This window comes from Grampus griseus (assembly GCF_964374135.1).
Source record: "Grampus griseus genome assembly, chromosome: 7".
Classification (NCBI taxonomy): Eukaryota; Metazoa; Chordata; class Mammalia; order Artiodactyla; family Delphinidae; genus Grampus; species Grampus griseus.
Genome location: NC_139001.1, coordinates 107,880,936 through 107,900,489, shown reverse-complemented (window position 1 = coordinate 107,900,489; position 19,554 = coordinate 107,880,936).

Here is a 19,554-nt window from a genome sequence, read left to right as displayed (position 1 = left end):
AGTGGTTTCTGAAATGATTGCTAACCCAGTTGACCTGGCGTGAGATTCACGAACTTTAGGTCTAACAGGAGACATTGCTATTGGTAATAAGAAACTATAGATCTATTTTAAATGCAGGAATGCTGTGACCATATTTCTATTCCTGAAAGATCCCTCCTGTAGTGATAAAGGGATTGATGGCTGGGTAAAGGGGTAAAGATGAGGAGGCCAGTGAGGACTGCTGAACCTTGGCAGTTATGTAGGTGAGGCCTGATCCAGTGTGGTGATGGTTAGGGTGATGAGAAGAAGACGCATTCCAGAAAAATCAATGGGGCAGAATGGAAAGGATATAGAAGGAGATTTCATCGGACAGTGTTGGTATTGAGGCTGTGGGGGTGGTCAGGTGAAGGAATGTCAGTGGTGAGTTCACCAGCTGTGTGTGTTCACAGTAATTTTGAAGTGTCTTTTGGACATCCAAGGGAAATGTTAGAGTAGAAAATAGGATTTATGAATCTGGAATATAGTAGAGAACTCCAGCCATGACTGGATTTTGAAGGTGGATATTATTGTTAGTGGTTAAACATGCCCACGATTAGATGGGAGAGTAAAACCATCTAAAGAGAGGGTATAGAATGAGAAGAAAAAAGGAATGAGATGGAGGTCTTCCAATTTCTACCTTGGACACTACTATAAACATAACAGTTGGGCTGCACCCCACAGGCCTACAAGGCCTGCATTTACACAGCTTTAAGACTGAAGAACGAGCCCAGAGTCAGCAACAGAGACATCAGTGGTTTAATAGATCAGTGGCAGGGGAGTGGATCTTACACAACTGAAGCAAGATCCTGGATCAACACCACACTGTGTGCAGCAAACAGCGGGCAGGACATGGCAGCAGTCTTTGCTCCCAGGGAAATGGGTGATGGCCAGTTATAGAGGGACTTGACGTCAGGTTGGCTCATCAGTCACCAGGGAAACCAGCAGAGGGACATGCCCCTTCCCGCCCCTTTGATAAGAACAGTCACCAGCTGGCGCCTGGGACAAGTATATAGGAAGGTCAGTCAGGTGAGTATGTGTAGGTGAAGCAGGCACTGGTTGGGCAGGTGATGTACAGAGAGCAAGAGAACAGCCATCCTGAGTGGCCTGACTATACAATAACCAATGCTGGTGACTCATTAGGGACACAGGTCATCAGGCCGGAAATTAGGAAGGGAATTAAGTTACCATCTGTAGCTCCTATACTTATAAGTCACCCTCTCTGACTCCACAATCCAATACCCCATGAGACTGGCTTTCACTCCAAACAGGCCTCACATCACGTTTCACACTTTCCTTTCTCTGTCTTCCCAAGATGTGTCTAATACTTGCTCTTATGTCATTAAAATGTGTGTGAGAGTGTCACAGAGTCTGATTTCCTTGCCTTCTTTATTTGCCTAAGAATTATAAAACTCCCTTTCCCCTTCTATGAGAGCTGAAAAGTGAGATCTATCCTGAGGAGCGCAAAGCAATTTGGCAGTGAATGACTCGCCTTAGGATGATTTCAAAGGCAATCATGAAGATAGTAGGATAAAACACAATGCCAAAAAATAAGAAACCCGCCTACATACTATGTACTAAGCTCTGTTCCTAAGGACATGGATTTTCTGGTTGTTTCACTACAAGCTTGGCCTCCAAAGGAGGCAGTAATGGGAGACTTGGTGTGTGTTCCTCAGCGTTCCACATCACAGACTGAGCAGCACTCCATCTTCAATGGGAATAAATCAACCTAAGCTCACGTTGACTCTGCCCGTTTAAGTTTCTACAGCCCACAACTCTTTTGCACAGTTTATTTTCATGGAGGTTGGCAGCTGACCAAATCTCCTGCCTTTTCAACACTATTTTTTCTTTCTGCCTGGGGCTTCAAGGATACAGAAGTTCCTCTCAAACTCTGGTATCCCTGTGGCAGTGAAGGAAAGACAGCTCTAGTCAAAGGGTATCTGGACTGGCCTCTCAGTTTTTAAATTGGCATTATGTGATGCTTAATTGGAAACATTCCTTGGGGCTGAGGGATAGTTGTTTGTAATCAAGATAAAACGTAATTAGCAGGCAACTGTGAGGTAGGAAAAAAAAATCTAAAATACCTCTGACCCACTTGATACAGTGCTTATATGTGATAATGGCTTCATGTGTTCTCATAAAAAATCTATTTCTTTAATTAACAAACTTAAGGCTGCAGTTTATATTAAGACTGCACAAGCATGGCTTATTCTCAGATCCCAATGAAGGAAATAACGTCAAGGGACATAAATGCAATTTAACTGGACAAACTTGTTAGAGCCATGTGAGGCTGCCCTGAGCCACCTTCACTCCTGGGTTGGGTTCCTGAGCTCAAATCCCACACTTCACTGAATGGAAGACATCTGTTTTCACCCCTAATATTGAAAACACCCAGTTTTCCCTGACTGCCTACAGTCAGGTCTCAAATGCCTTAGCAAAGGAATAGAGAACCTTTTTTATCAGACCCACTCTGTTTCATTTCCAACTAAAACCTCCACATAATCCCTGTGCTAATCGTGTACTAGACACTCTTCACGTGGGGTCAGCAGTCAGGCCAGCCCCTCCCCTAGAAATACCCTCTCTCTTTTCTCCACTGTCAAAATTGGATTATTCTTATTTGTATTCTTCACTTTGACAGGATCTCCAGTCAGTCATCATCGTTTGGACTAAGCATCATTTTCTCTGTTTATATCTATTTTTAGCATTTTTCCTTCTATGTTTTTAAATGTAATTTTTATTGAAGTATAGTTGATTTATAATGTGTTAGTTTCAGGTGTACAGCAAAGTAATTCAGATATATGTGTGTGTGTGTGTGTGTGTGTGTATATATATATATATATATATATATATATATATACTTTTTCAGATTCTTTCCGTTATAGGTCATTAAAAGATATCGAATATAGTTCCCTGTGCTATACAGTAGGACCTTTCTTTTTATCTATTTTATATACGTAGTAGTGTGTATCTATTTTATATATGTGTATATGTTAATCCCAAACTCCTAATTTATCCCTCATCTCCTTTGGTTACCACAAATTTGTTTTCTATGTCTGTGAGTCTGTTTCTGTTTTCTAAATACGTTCATTTGTAATGTTATTTTAGATTTCACATATAAGTTATATCCTATGATATTTGTCTTTCTCTGTCTGACTTACTTCACTTAGTATGATAATCTCTAGGTCCAGCTACGTTGCTGAAAATGACATTATTTCATTCTTTTTTATGGCTGAGTACCATTCCATTCCATATATCACAGTGAAAAAACGGAAAGCCTTCCTTCCAAAATCAGGAACAAGACAAGAATGCTCACTCTCACCATTTCTATTCAACATAATATTGGAAGTTCTAACCACAGCAATCAAACAAGAAAAATAAACAAAAATGTATATGTTTCTTATTTGCATGTCTCTCTCATACTGGGAGAGTTCCGGTAAAGCTCCTTGGAAGGAGGGCCAATAAACTACACGTTTATTGAACTCACTTGAACAGAATCAAACTAATTCCTATTTCGGTAGTAACAGGAACACACTAAAGAGAAATGGTAAGAGACAGAAAGATCATACACTTTGTTTTAAAATTCCATTCATTCAGCAATATTTCTAAGAAAGTACTATTTTTCAGGCACGGTTTTAGGTTCTTAGGCTATATCAGTGACCAAAATATCAATGTTCCCTGACCTTGTGAAGTTTTCAGTCTAGTAGTCGAAAGATTAACACAAAATAAAAAAAAAAAAATTGGGGAATTGGTTAGTATGTTAGAGGGTGATACATGTTATGAAGCGAGAAAAGAGAGAAACGTAAAGGTGTCTGAGAGTGTTAGATGTGGGGAGTGGGGATCGATTGTACTTTTTTTTTTAATTGGAGTATAATTGCTTTACAATGTTGTGTTAGTTTCTACTATACAATGAAGTGAGTCAGCTATATGTATACATATATCCCCCCCTTTTGGACCTCCTTTCCACTCCCCCATCCCACCCATCTAGTTCATGACAGAGCACCAAGCTGAGCTCCCTGTGCTATACAGCAGGTTCCCACTAGCTAAATATTTTACACATGGTAGTGCATTTATGTCACACCTAATCTCCCAGTGCATCCCATCTCCCCTTCCCTCGCATATTCACATGTCCATTCTCTATGACTATGTCTCTATTCCTGCTCTGCAAATAGGTTCATCTGTACCATTTCTCTAGATTCCACATATACGCATTAATATACGATATTTGTGTTCCTCTTTCTGGCTTACTTCACTCTGTATGACAGACTCTAGGTCCATCCACATCTCTACAAATGACCCAGTTTTGTTCCTTTATATCACTGAGTAATATTCCATTGTGTATATATACCACCTCTTCTTTATCCATTCATCTGTCATTGGACATTTAGGTTGTTTCCTCATCATGGTTATTGTAAATAGTGCTGCAATGAATATTGGGGTACATGTGTCCTTTTGAATTATGGTTTTCTCAGGTTATATGTCCAGTACTGGGATTGCTGGGTCATGTGGTAATTCAATTTTTTGTTTTTTTTAAATAACCTCCATACTATTCTCCATAGTGGCTGTATCAATTTACATTCCCACCAACAGTGTAAGAGGGTTCCCGTTTCTCCATACCTACTCCAGAATTTATTGTTTGTAGATTTTTTGATGATGGCCATTCTGACCAGTGTGAGATGATACCTCATTATAGTTTTGACTTGCATTTCTCTAATAATTAATGATGTTGAGCATCCTTTCATGTGCCCCTTGTCCATCTGTATGTCCTCCTTGGAGAGATGTCTATTTAGGTCTTCTGCCCATTTTTTGACTAGGATGTTTGTTTTTTTGATATTGAGCTGCTTGTATATTTTGGACATTAATCCCTTTTCCATTGCTTCATTTGCAAAGATTTTCTCCCATTCTGAGGTGGTCTTTTCATCTTGTTTATGGTTTCCTTTACTGTGCAAAAGCTTTTATGTATTTTAGGTCCCATTTCTTTATTTTTGTTTTCATTTTCATTACTCTAGGAGAGGATCAAAAAAGATATTGATATGGTTTATGTTAAAGAGTGTTTTTCCTATGTTTTCCTCTAAGAGTTTTATAGTGTCTGGTCTTACATTTAGATATTTAATCCTCTAGTTTATTTTTGTGTATGGTGTTAGAGAGTGTTCTAATTTCATTCTTTTACATGTAGCTGTCCAGTTTTCCCAGCACCACTTATTGAAGAGGCTGTCTTTTCTCCATTGTATGTTCTTGCCTCCACAGTCATAAATTAGGTGACCATATGTGCGTGGGTTTATCTCTGGGCTTTCTATCCTGTTCCATTGATCTATATTTCTGTTTTCGTGCCAGTACCATACTGTCTTGCTTACTGTAGCTTTGTAGTATAGTCTGAAGTCAGGGGGTCTGATACTTCCAGCTCATTTTTTGTTTCTCCAGGTTGCTTTCACTATTTGGGGTCTTTTGTGTTTCCATACAAATCATATTTTTTTTTTCTAATTCTGTGAAGAATGCCATTGGTAGTTTGATAGGGATTTCATTGAATCTGCGATTGCTTTGAGTTGTATAGTCATTTTCACAATGTTGATTCTACCAATCCAAGAACATGATATATTTTCCATCTGTTTATGTCATCTCTGAATTCTTCCATCAGTGTTTTATAGTTTTCTGAGTACCAGTCTTTTGCCTCCTTAGTTAGGTTTATTCCTAGGTATTTTATTCTTTTTGTTGCAGTGGTAAATGGGATTAGTTCCTTAATTTTTCTTTCTGATTTTTCATTGTTAGTGTATAGGACTGCAAGAGATTTCTGTGCATTAATTTTGTATCCTGCAACTTTACCAAATTCATTGATTAGCTCTAGTAGTATTCTGGTGGCATCTTTAGGATTTTCTATGTATAGCAGTATCATGTCATCTGCAAACAGTGACAGTTTTACTTCTTCTTTTCCATTTGTATTCCTTTTAGTTCTTTTTCTTCTCTGATTTCTGTGTCTAGGACTTCCAAAACTATGTTGAATAAGAGTGGTGAGAGTGGGCAACCTTGTCTTGTTCCTGATCTTAGAGGAAATGCTTTCAGTTTTTCACCATTGAGAATGATGTTGGCTGTGGGTTTGTCATATATGGTCTTTATTATGTTGAGAAAGATTCCCTCTATGCCCATTTTCTGGAGAGTTTTTTATCATAAATCGATGTTGAATTTTGTCAAAAGCTTTTTCTGCATCTATTGAGATGATTAGATGGTTTTTATTCCTTAATTTGTTAATATGGTGTATCACCTTGATTGATTTGCATATATTGAAGAATCCTTGCATTCCTGGGACAAATCCCACTTGATCATGGTGTATGATCCTTTTAATCTGCTGTTGGATTCTGTTTGCTAGTATTTTGTTGTGGATTTTTGCTTCTATGTTCATCAGTGATATTGGTCTGTGATTTTCTGTTTTTGTGGTATCTTTGTCTAGCTTTGGTATCAGGATGATGGTGACCTTGTAGAACAAATTTGGGAGTGTTCCTCCCTCTGCAATGTTTTTGGAAGAGTTTGGGGACAGGTCTTAGCTCTTCTCTAATGTTTGATAGAATTCACCTGTGAAGCCATCTGGTCCTGAACTTTTTTTTTGGAAGATTTTAAATTACAGTTTCTGTTTCATTATTTGGGATAGGTCTGTTTAGATTTTCTAATTCTTCTTGGTTTAGTCATGGAAAATTGTATATTTCCAGGAATTGTCCATTTCTTCATGGTTGTACATTTTATTGGCATATAGTTCTTTGTAGTAGTCTCTTATAATCCTCTGTATTTCTGTGGTGTCAGTAATGATTTCTCCTTTTTCATTTCTAACTTTATTGATTTGCATCTTCTCCCTTTTTTTCTTGATGAGTCCAGCTAAAGGTTTATCAATTTTCATCTTCTCAAAGAACCAACTTTTAGTTTTATTGATATTTGCTGTTGTTTTCTTCATTTCTATTTCATTTATTTCTTCTCTGATTTTTATGATTTCTTTCCTTCTACTGACTTTGGGTTTTCTTTGTTCTTCTTTCTCTAGTTGCTTTAGGTGTAAGGTTAGATTGTTTATTAGACGTTTTTCTTGTTTCTTGAGGTGAGAATGAATTGCTGTAAACTTCCATCCTAGAACTGCTTTTGCTGTATCCCATAGATTTTGGGTCGTCATGTTTTCATTGCCCTTTGTTTCTATGTATTTTTAAATTTCTTCTTTGTTTTCTTCATTGATCTCTTGGTTATTTATTACTGCACTGTTTAGCCTCCATATATTTGTGTTTTTTTACAGTTTTTTTTCCTGTAATTGATTTCTAATCTCATAATATTGTGGTCAGGAAAGATGCTTGATATGATTTCAATTTTCTTAAATTATCTGAGACTTGATTTGTGACCCAAGATGTCATCTATCACAGAGAATATTCTGTGTCCACTTGAGAAGAAATTGTATTCTGCCACTTTTGGGTGGTTTATCCTATAAAAATCAATTAAATTGATGTGGTCTCTTGTGTCATTTAAAGCTTGTGTCTCTTTATTTTCTGTTTGGATGATACGTCCATTGGTGTAAGTGGTGTGTTAAAGTTCCCTACTATTATCACATTACTGTTGATTTCCCCTTCTATGGTTGTTAGCCTTTGCCTTATATATTAAGGTGCTCCTATGTTGAGTGCATAAATATTTATATTTGTTATATCATCTTCTTGGATTGATCCCTTGATCATTATGTACTGCCCTTATTTATCTTTTGTAATAGTCTGTTTTAAAGTCTATTTTATCTGAAATGAGTATTGCTACTCCAGCTTTCTTTTGATTTCTGTTTGCATGGAATATCTTTTTCCATCATTTCACTTTCAGTTTGTATGTGTCCCTAGGTCTGAACTCAGTCCCTTGTAGGCAGCATGTATATGTTTTGTTTTGTTTTGTTTTTTTGTATCCATTCATCCATTGTGTCTTTTGGTTAGAGCACTTAATCAATTTACATTTAAGGTTATTATCAATATGTATGCTCTGATTACCATTTTCTTAATTGTTTTGGGTTTGTTTTGTGTCTTTTTCTTCTCTTGTGTTTCCTGCCTAGAAAATTTCCTTTAGCATTTGTTGTAAAGCTGGTTTGGGGATGCCAAATTCTCTTAGCTTTTGCTTGTTTGTAAAGGTTTTAATTTTTCTGTCAAATCTGAATGAGATTCTTGCTGGGTAGAGTAATATTGGTTGTAGGTTTTGCTCTTTCATCACTTTAAGTATATCTTGCCACTCCCTTCTGGACCGAAGAGTTTCTGCTGAAAAATCAGCTGATAGATAGGCTTATGGTGATTCCCTTGTATGTTATTTGTTGCTTTTCCCTTGCTGCTTTTAATATTTTTTCTTTGAATTTAATTTTTGTTAGTTTGATTAATATGTGTCTCAGTGTGTTTCTCCTAGAGTTTATCCTGTGTGGTACTCTCTGCACTTCTTGGACTTGGGTGACTCTTTCCTTTCCCATGTTAGAGAAGTTTTCCACTATAATTTATTTGAATATTTTCTCAGAACCTTTCTTTTTTTCTTCTTCTGGGACTGCTATAATTCAAATATTGGTATATTTGTTGTTGTTCCAGAGGTCTCTGAGACAGTTCTCAATTTTTTTCATTCTTTTTTCTTTATTCTGCTACTTGGAAGTTATTTCCACCACTCAGTCTTCCAGCTCACTTATTCACTTTTCTGCCTCAGTTATTCTGTTATTGATTCCTTCTAGTGTATTTTTCATTACAGTTATTGTGTTGTTCATCTCTGTTTGTTTGTTCTTTAGTTATTTGTTAAACATTTGTTAGATATTTGTTAAACATTTTCCTAGATGTCTGTTAAACATTTCTTGTATATTCTTGATCTGTGCCTCCATTCTATTTCCAAGATTCTGGATCATCTTTACTGTCATTACTCTGAATTCTTTTTCAGGTAACTTGCCTATTTTCTCTTCATTTATTTGGTCTTGGAGGTTTTAACCCCACTCTTTTATCTGTGACATATTTTTTTGTCATCTGTTTTTTTTTTTTTTTTTGATAGGTAGTATTGTGCTCATATCTTACTGGTTGTTTGGCCTGAAGCTTCAGCACTGGAGTTTGTAGGCTGCTGGGCAGAGCTGGGTCTTGTTGCTGAGATGAAGACCTCTGGGAGACCCCACTCTGATGAGTATTCCCTGAAGTCTGAGGTTTTCTGCTAGCCCAGTGGTTCAGACTTGGAGCTCCCACCACAGGAGCTCAGGCTTGACCCCCTGCTTGTGAACCAAAAACTGCAAGCCTCACAGGATGGCAAAAAAAAAAAAGAGGAAAAAAAAAGCAGAAGAGTTACAAAGAGTAAAAATTACAATAAGATTAGAAACTAACACGTATGTTAGCAAAATTTAAAAAAAATAAAAATATAGATGAAACAACAACCAGAAGGTAAAACATAACCACAAAAGCAAATAAGAGGAGAAAGAAAAAAAGCTGGAAAAGGCCTTGGCTGTGGGGGGCAGGGCTTAGGCAGGAGTGGGGTTTAGGTGGTAGGCTTGGCCTATGTTTAGGACTCACAGGGCTGGAAAAGTCCCTGGGGGCATGAGGTGGGGCAGACCTTAGGCTCAATGATTTCCCCAGAATGGAGGAAATAACTGCCGAGGAGCAGAATAAAGATAAAAGAATGAAAAGAATTGAAGAAAATCTTTGGAGTGGCCCAGAAGTGCCTCTAGCCTTGTAGAGCAGATGACCAAGTTTGGGACCCCAGCAGGCTCCCTGCATCTGAGTGGGCAGGGGAAACTCTAGGAGCATTCCCCCATCCTTCAATTCCAGAGGGTCCTTCCCCATTGTCCTCTCTTCTTCTTCCCCCCCTTCTGTGCCCCTAGGACACACACGGCCAGAGAGGCCCTGGAAGGCAGGGGACCACACCCAGAATCCCAAAAGAATCCTAACAGAATGGGTGGGGGAAATCCTCTCTCTGCCTTCCCTGATCCTCCAGTCCTAGAGAGTCCCTTCCTCCCCCTCTGCTTCTCCTCCTTTTCCCCCCTCCTCCCTCCCTCCCATGCCTCTAGGACCCAAGTGGCCAGAGGTTGCCCTGGAGAATGGAGGACCAGGCTCTGGAGCCCAGCATGCTTCCCGGGCCTGAGTAGGTGGGGAAAATGCCTACCGTGTGGTTATACTTTTAAATAGATTGGTCAAGAATGGCTCATTGAATTGGTAGCATTAAAACAAACACTTTAGAGACACAAAGTTAGGGATAATGATATCTGGAAGACAATCTTTCCAAGTAGAGCTGACAACAAATGCAAAGCGTATGAGGCATATTTTTAGGAAGCAAGAAAACTGAAGGGTCTGGAGTAGAGTAAAAGTAAGGGAAAGTTGATATTGGAGAGGCACTAAATATGTGTGTGGTGGGGGTAGAGTCAAGGAGGATAGGCTGTATAAGGCGTTGTCCTTTTTAAGGGTTTGGCTTTGATGGTTAGGGAAATGGGGAACCATTGTAGAATTTCAAAATTAAAGGTAGAATGATTTATCTTGGACTTTTAAAGGATGCTGTGTTGGGAATAGACTGTAAGTACCCAAGGATAGAAAGACTCGTAAGAGACAATAGCTGAATCTAGATGAGAGATGCTAAAGGCTCAAATTCAGGCAGCAATAAGAGAAATGGTACAGAGGGTTTGATTTTGGATATTTGGACATAGAGTCAATAGGATACCTTAATGTGGGGTGAGAGATAAAGAGAGGAGCAGAGGATGACTCAAGAGATTTTGCCCTGAGCAACTGAAGGGGTGGATTCAGCATTTACTGAAATGGGAAGGCCCATTTCCACACAAGAAAGAAGAGGATCAAGAATTCAACTGTGGACATACTAAGTTTGAAACGCCTATCAAGTATCCATGTGGAATGTTAATAAAACAGTGGGAAATATGATTCTAGATGCCAAAAGAGAGGGCTGAGGTAGAATTACAAAGTTGAGAGAAATTGGAATTTTCATGGCATTTAAACCATGAGATGGGATGAAATCACAAAGAAGGTTTCTATAAATAGAGAAAAGAAAAGAACCAAGCATGGACTGGGCCCTGGGGAACCTGAACATCAAGGTTGAGAAGGAAAGGAAGAACAAGCAAAATGAGGCCAATTTGGAAATAAACTAACTTGAAATGAATGCTGCAGGGAAGTCAGTCAACCAAGCAGGGAATTTGTGTTGAATACACACTAGACTCCAAGGCACTGTGCTGTGGTGTATGCAGCAGAACCAGAAATGCTCTTGCCCTCAAGGGATTTACAATCAAGTGGGAAATAAGATTGACAGATGTACCAAGAGACAACTAGATACACAAGAAATGTTATTAGTAGTGAAAAAAATCAACATTAATCATTAGCAGAATGTGTAGTAGTTTCTAGAATGTCAGAACATCAGCTCTCTCAAAGGAAGTAGAATTTGATTTGGTTCCTGGAGGAAGAGTTTGATCCTCAAATGGAAAGGACATTCCAAGCAATAGGGAAAGCATGAGTTAAGAAGGAGGTGTGCAAGACCATGACAGCTTGGGGGCTGCAAAAGAAGGGTCAGTAGTTTGGAAAAGCAGGTGAAAGCTTTGAACAGACAGTATAGGTGTAAAGATTTGATCATGGAGGTAAAGTGGACCTGGGGAGGCTGTTTGAGCTTAGCTGTTACTAATGAAAACAGGATGTTTGAAGATAAAATTGATTGTTCCCCAGGGATCCAATGTCCTGCATCTCCTATGTAAACTTTCATTTATTTTATTTTATTTATTTATTATTTATTTATTTTTTTTGCAGTATGCGGGCCTCTCACTGTTGTGGCCTCTCCCGTTGCGGAGCACAGGCTCCAGACACGCAAGCTCAGCGGCCATGGCTCACGGGCCCAGCTGCTCCACGGCATGTGGGATCTTCCCAGACCGGGGAACGAACCCGTGTCCCTTGCATCAGCAGGTGGACTCTCAACCACTGCACCACCAGGGAAGCCCTAAACTTTTATTTTTAATTTAATCATTCAACTTCTCCGAATTGTTGCCCTAATTCTCATGTCTCTTCCTCTTGCACCTCTTCTTTGATAACAGTATGACCAACAGGGCTGAGCAGGACTTGGATATCACTTATGGAGAAGTAAATTCACAAAGACTTTGGTAACATTTTCCAGGAGATTTTTACCCAAATCCCCTTAATTTAAATTGCACAGAATAAAAGGAATAAAACTTTCCACATTAACTCAGTTCAATTCAACTCGCATTTATTAAGCATCTACTGTAACCCTAGAGCTTCACTCCATTCATGTGACATAAAAATGAATAATGCATGGTCTCAGCCTTGATTTTTCACTGTCAATATTCTGGAAAACAACGCTTTCAGTATACTGTGGTATAGGATGAGACAGAAGTATGCACAGCTAAAAATGTGAACCCAGAGGAACATGAAATTTACTCTGGGGAAATCTACTCTAGGAAATCTAGTAGGTGACACCTACTCATTCTGTTTTGAAGGAAGCCAGGCAAATGGACAGATACACAATTATCAGTAAACACTATCTATGAGAGCTTGGATTATAGGATTAATGAAAGGGGTTCTTTCTTTTCTCTATTTATGTAACTCTTAAGGTGTTCTTTATTTTATAAATAGAAAGTTGTCATGCTGTCATACAAAGGGAAGAAAGCTGAGTTCTTTTGTAATAGTCACTATATTCATGACACATTCAATGATATTTGTAATCATAACTTCTATTCCATACTTCTATTCATCCCACAAAGAAATAAGGGGAAGGGCTTCCTAGGCATCCAGAAGAGCATGTGCAGAGGACTGGAAGCAGAGAGTGAACTGGGGCGAACAAGATATTACCAGAGTCAGGGCCAGAGGTGCTGAAGATGTGTGCCTGGGGGTGAGGCAGGTGGGTGGTTCTCCAGAAGCCCCCTGACATCAGGAAATTAGCATGGCTTTCAGTCCAGGTGGTACCCTTCACCACCTCATATTTTGGAACATGGAGAGTACAAGCTAAATAAACACTAGTTCTTTTCTCAGATTTGTCTTCTGTTTGTAATCTCAGAGCAAAGGGGCCATACAGTTAGAACAGTAAAAGTAAAGGGAAAAAAAAGTACTCATGTTTTCTCAGAAAAATAAAATCTCCCATGATGGAATAAGTAGAGTAAAACTAATATTTAGCTAGCATTCATGTTTTCGCACTCTAAAATCCAAGTCTGAAGATTACAGGAGGCATTGACAGTGTCAGCTGAGTGATTCATGACTGATAATCCCAAAAGGACTCCTCAAGATAATCAAGTAGGCAGACTCATTTAGGAAGACTGTGAGTCTTAGATGTTACCAGTGGTGCTATTAGCTCACTTAAATTATTATATATACTTGAGTACTATTGACATCTTTAGTGGAAACAAAAAGATGAAAATAATATTTCCTCTTGGCAACTAAGCTCATCATCCCTGAATTAGACCAGAAAGTGATCGTGGATCTAACTATGAGCCCATTCCCACCTCCCATATACACACAGAGTTTCTAAGAAAGTGAGACTAAGTAATAAAATAACAACTGTAATGAAGTTTAAAATTTTTTTGATTATTATTCAAATCATTATAGCCGTACTGTTTTTTATTACTCTGACACTATTTTATGTGGTGTCTTAGATTGGTTTCCCTGGAAACAAACTCTGAGACCAGGCAGTGCCTGCAGAATATTTACTGGGGAAAACTCTTGGGAGATACACTCGTAAGGAAAGGGGGAAAACAGGGAGAAGCTGAATCATGATGACACTGCAGCTGAGGCCTCGGAACATCCTGCAGGAAGCTCTGGAGCCAGTCTTATAGAGGTGTTCCCAGTAGGAACATAGGGTGGGGTCCTGGTATTCCTCCAACAGCCAGTCACCTGCTGTAGCGTCCCCTGGGCCAGGCAGAACTGCTACGGAAGGTTGTGCATTTGTGAGCTGTCAGCAATAGATATTGCAACAGCCAAGGGATGGGTACATCCACTCTGCAAAGGGGATCCGGGATGTGGTGATAAGACCAATTACACAGTTTGCCCACCACTGGGTGGATTATAGTCATACTTTGTATCGAAAATCATGATGAGAAAATCAGCAAGTTTCCATGCTTGAGCAACAGTGATTTCATATGACCTGGTCCAATGGGTCATAATATTTGGAATCTCTATGGGTCCAAGAGATATCCTGAATCTAAAGTTTTATTTGATTGGGGGGATTTCACTGAAAATAGTTTTGATAGATTTTTGATCTATCATTTTGATAGATTTTTGATAGATTTTGATAGATTTTTCTTTCTTTGCTGTGGAACATCTCTCTCCTAAGTTACTGAAGGGAAAAGGGGGAAATGCAGCAAATGGAGACAGCAGAGATGGAAGATGAAACCACTGAACAGGATACTTCCTTGGTGTCAGATTTCATTTCACTCATAGGGTCGAGAAATCTTACTTATAAATCTACTTTGTTATCTGATTTGTGCAGGGCAGAAAGGAAAGCACTACTAGTGTAGAGTTTGGTTGGACTAATAAGATTTGTATCATATGTACAGAATAAATAGAATGACAGAGCAAATATGTCAGGTTTCATGGAGAAATGGGGCATGGATATTATACCAGGCAAGGGGTTAAGAAGCACTGGAGCAAAAAGTGGGAAACCCCAGGCTGGAAGTTTGAGTCATGGGCTCTTGCCCCAGCTCTGGACTAATCACACACTCTTGGTCATGCCATCTCATCTAAGGGAGCCTCAATTTCCTCAGTTGTTAAATGGGGCCTTGCTTAACTCACAGGGTTATTATGAGGATCAGATAATAGGTCCTTGTACAGGTTTTACAAATTATAGAGCATTAAGGAATAATTAATGGGGAATGGAAATATGACCACAGGAATCAGTGTGAGAGGGTTGATATAATAGGTCAGGGAAGTCCAAAGCTCTAAGTGGAAGTTTCAGGCCACTAAGTATCACATTAGAAATATTTTTTTGAAGTAAATTACTGAGGTGATAATCTATACAAAATGCTAAGCATACTGCCCTCACAGAAAAAGCAGCACATGGACACTGATATTCTCTGTTTTGTAGTCAGAATTCTGCTCCACAGTGCATTGTAAAATGTAAAATACTCATTCAGGAGATTGGATGCTTATTGGACAGTAGACAAATGAGCATGGCCTTTAATTTCTTTTCCCATTTCTCCATTAACACCCTCTAGACCAGTTGATACATCAGGATCTCACTCGGGGCAGTTCTTTCAAGATTTGGTATGTCTTTTCCTCTTTAACTGACTAAAGTAGTACAAAATAAAGGTTATTAGTGGAGAGCAACAGTGTTTCTTTGAAATAGTGTTTCCTCCACATCCAGAAGTCCAAGTCCAAGGTTCATATGCAACACTTGTAACAAGTTTTTTTTTGTTTTTAATTGAAATGTAGATGATTTACAATGTTGTATTAGTTTTAGGTGTATAGCAAAGTGGTTCCGTTATATATATATATATATATATATATATATACACGTATATATATGTATATATATGTATATATATATTATATATATATATATATATTCATTTTCAGGTCCTTTTCCCTTATAGGTTATTACAAAATATTAAGTATAGTTCCCTGTGCTATACAGTAGATCCTTATTGGTTATCTGTTTTATATATAGTAGTGTGTATATGCAGCACTATTTACAGTAGCCAAGACATGAAAGCAACACGTTTTTAAAATGCATTTATATTTGTTTTCAGTGATGTATAATTCTCATGCACTGGACAAATGCATAGGACTTGTAAAACAGCAAGATCAGATTGAATACAGTATATGTTCATTTTAGATTGAGAAAGAACTCCTCTCTTAATAACTTGAAGACTTTACATCTATAATATGTCTTTTCTCCAAAGAGAATGAAAGAAAACTCAGACAATTGTAGAGCTTCTGTTGCTAGTGACAAAACACCTGCTGGATAATCAACTTTCTCTTTAACTATTAATAAAAGTGACCTCAGTTTACTTAAACTTGAACTGAACAGGTTTCTTGCTCACTATTATGTTCTAAATGGAAGTTGCTTGGCATAAACCCAATGGCCTAAATGGGCAGTGACAGACAGGATATTTGATTGACAGGTACTAAGGGAGGAGATCAAACCCCAATTCTACAAAGTTGTGTTAGCACACCATAAACATTATAAATGAATTCCGATGAAAAGAAAGCTCATGATTAATAGACGAGGAATTCACTGAACACTATTAAAATATGCAGACGCTGGGTGGTTGATGGATTCCAGATGGAATAGGTCCAAAGGACAGGTGAGTGAAAGATAAGGCCAACCAAGGGAAGCAGATTAAGGGAAGTGGGGTGAAGCTCCCCAAATGGGAGCACTGGAGAACAGATTTTCATGGTACCTATCTAAATTAGTCTGCCAGCTGAAGAATATGTAACCTGTATATGACACTAGTAAGCAAATGTACAGATATTAGTGAAAAAAAAGAGAAGAAAATACAGTAAAAGAAGATCAGGAAATACAGAGTTAAATGGGCAGACATTGCAAATGCAATCCGTAAAAATCATGATGAAATGAAAGCAATATACTTTCCTTTAACAGGGGACAAATGAGCAGGAGGAAACTGGCTGAGAGTTTATTACTAGAGAATTTAGGTGGCTTCGATAACTTGTAAATACAAAGGAAGTAAAGTATGCTAAAAAGACCCAGAGATTCTTGCAGAGAGAGCAAATCAGAGATGTGTGCTCTTCAAGAAAAAGAGGTGCTTTCCGAAAAAGCTTTTTTAATCCACCTTTTAAAGAAAAATGTTTAATATACTAACAGTTCTTTATTTTGCATTATAGAAAGAGAAAATTTCTCATAAATAAGTTCCAGATTATGACAATGTTTTCCATTCAAATATCACCTTAAAGGTCATAGATTTTGGTAACAAAAATTAAAAATATATGTATTCATGCTTCTCTACTTTTAGGAAATATTATCAACTTTTATTTTCCTTCATAGATAAGTTTCACCACAACTTAACCTTCATTATTATAGTGGGAATAAGTGTGATACTATTTTTATATTTAACATTCTATTATACATACTATATGTTAATATAGCTATTATCATGGTTCTTACTCTCAAAAAGTAAATGCTGTTTATATTAGACTGTATGTTTACAACTCGGTTTGCTAGTAGTTTGGAATTAATATATATGGAAGAAATTTTGTTCTTAGTTCTCTTAGGTCAAAAAAATGGCATATTTCATCTTGCCTTTCTATAACTTTGTGTAGAGAGTCAAACAATAGGTCAGGTTTAAACAGCCCAGGTTTGATAGAAGGAAGCTAGTAGTTTACTTGTAGAGACAGCACAGAGATAGAAAGTTCTTAAGTTCTAATAAGAATTGGGGAGATCCCTTAAGATAGCCCATGGATGTTTTGCTAAGTCGAGAGATAAAGCATTAGCAATAGGAATACTGATAGGAACTAACCTTTCTGAGAACTTTCCATTTGCCAGACATTTTGTAAAATATTGACAAGAATTATCTCATTTTTCTACCAGACAGGGATGACATCACTGAGATGGTGGTGTAGGAAAACCCAGGCTTCATCTCCTCACAAAGATCAACATTAGACAGGTAACCACAAACAAAAACAGCTCTAGGAGACTCCACTTAAGAAACTTTAGCAACACTGTAGGTAAAAAACCCGACATTAACCACACAGAAAGAGAAGGAAGACAGCCGCATATTGCTTGCATCATCCCATCCCTCAAGCTGCCAAGAGGGAATTCTGCAGCTAGAAATAGTTTCTTTCACTGAGAAAAGAAGGTCAGGACTGGCAGCCAGTCCAGGCCTTTGGATCTGTACAAGTGCAAGAGGCCAGCGTGTACCTCCACAGCTGACCCTCACCGCCATGTACATGCTACGGACAGCCCTTCCATCTGTTCACTTGCACACCACTGGCCTAATGCCCATTGCCAGACTCCACTGCTGTGTCTTTTCTCAAGGGGAGAATGTGCAGCCACAGGAAAGCAGGTATAACAGCCAGGGCCCTGACAGCTGCTTGTGGCCCCAGGTCTAGCCTGAACTACTCTGCTGACATTTACCTAGTCCCTCAAACTGTGCAAACGTACACCTCCAACCCAACCCCCATCACTGGCGTCCAATACTGTACACCTGTGGTTAGACTCAACAGCCATAGTAGTACACACCAATAGCCAGGACTCCTACCACTATGTGTGTGTCTGCACTCCACCCCTGCCACTACACACACACACACCTGAAACTGAACCCCAAAGCCAAGTGGGTGCACATCAATGGCTCCAGAAACCACTGACACCTGCCCTAGTCCCTAGATGCTGGACCTAAAGTTGCCACTGAGGAACTCAACAGAACTTGCAGCCATTGTGGACCCCCTGCAGCACTCCCCAAAGATCATAAAGTTGCTGATGCCGTGGGCACCAGCAGCCTGAGCCCAAGGGACACTATGCACCCCTGAATTTGGTGTAGCCACACATACTCACACTTGGCACCCTGTGACACTAGACCTGGGGTCACATCATGCTCCAACATGCTCCACCTGCAGGAGAAAGTCTCCCCATACCAAAATCAATCCTGAAACCTGAAAGAGGTGACTGCTTCTTCTAATGCAAAGACACCTATGCAAAGCTACAGGAATTACAAAGAATCAGGGAAACAAGACTCTACCAAAGGAACAAAGTAAAGCTCAAGTAGGAGGCATAAAGAAATGGAGATCTAGGAATTATCTGACAAAGACAAAGTAATTAAAACAAAGATACTCAAAGACCTACAAGAGAACACAGATAAACAATTTAAAGATATCAGGAAAACTATACGAGAACAAAGTGAGAAGCCCAACAAAGAGATAGAAAACATGAAATGAACCAAATTGAAATTTTGGAGCTGAAGAATACAATGAATGAACTGAAGAATGCAATACAGACCTTCAACAACAGACTTGACTGAGTAGAGAAAAGAATAAGTGAGCTCAAAGACAGATCAGTTGAAATTATCCAGTCAGAGGAGCACAAAGAAAAAAAAATAATAAAGAGTGAAAAAAGCCTATGTGATCTATGGGATACAACAAAAAGAAAAATTTGAAAATAAGTTTATTTAAAGAAATAATGACTGAAAACTTCCCAAATCTGGGGAGAGATTTGAATATTCAAGGTCATGTAACTCATAGGTCCCCAAACAATATCAACTTAAAGAGGTCTTCTCCAAGACATGCTATAATAAAACTGTCAAAAAATCATAGACAAAAGGAGACTCTTAATAGCAGCAAGAGGGAAAAAAAATAGCTTATGACCTACAGGACACCCCACCCCCCCAAGGCTGTTGGTGCATTTCTCTTCAGAAATTTTACATGCCAGGGGATAGTGGGATGACATAATGAAAGTGCTAAAAGAAAAATAATAATTACAAAAACAAAAATAAAAACTGTCAACCAAGAATATGTTACCTGAGAAAGCTGTCCTTCAGAAACGAAATAAAAACTTCTCCAGACAAACAAAAACTGAGGGAATTTACCACCTCTAGACCTGCCTTTCAAAATGCTGATTTAGTGGTTCTGAAGACCCACTAAATTAAAGAAGAGATCAAAA